Raw genomic sequence first — 208 nt, 5'->3', positions numbered from 1 at the left:
CCATGTAGGAAGTTTCATAGCACACTGGGACATGGATGAAAAAGGATGAACTTGTAATGGTGAAAAAAAAAAATCACATATTCTGATAAAAGTACATTATTTCAATCAAATCAAGTTTAAAGCTGAGATTGTAATGAAAATGTACTGCATCAAAGAATCAAAAATGGTTTGCTTGTAAATAAATGTCCAAGCACACAAAAATAAACCA

The sequence above is a fragment of the Scardinius erythrophthalmus genome, assembly GCF_964197995.2.
Source record: "Scardinius erythrophthalmus genome assembly, chromosome: 8".
NCBI classification, from domain to species: Eukaryota; Metazoa; Chordata; class Actinopteri; order Cypriniformes; family Leuciscidae; genus Scardinius; species Scardinius erythrophthalmus.
The sequence above is the reverse complement of the archived record's forward strand: the minus strand, read 5'-3'. Positions refer to the sequence as shown.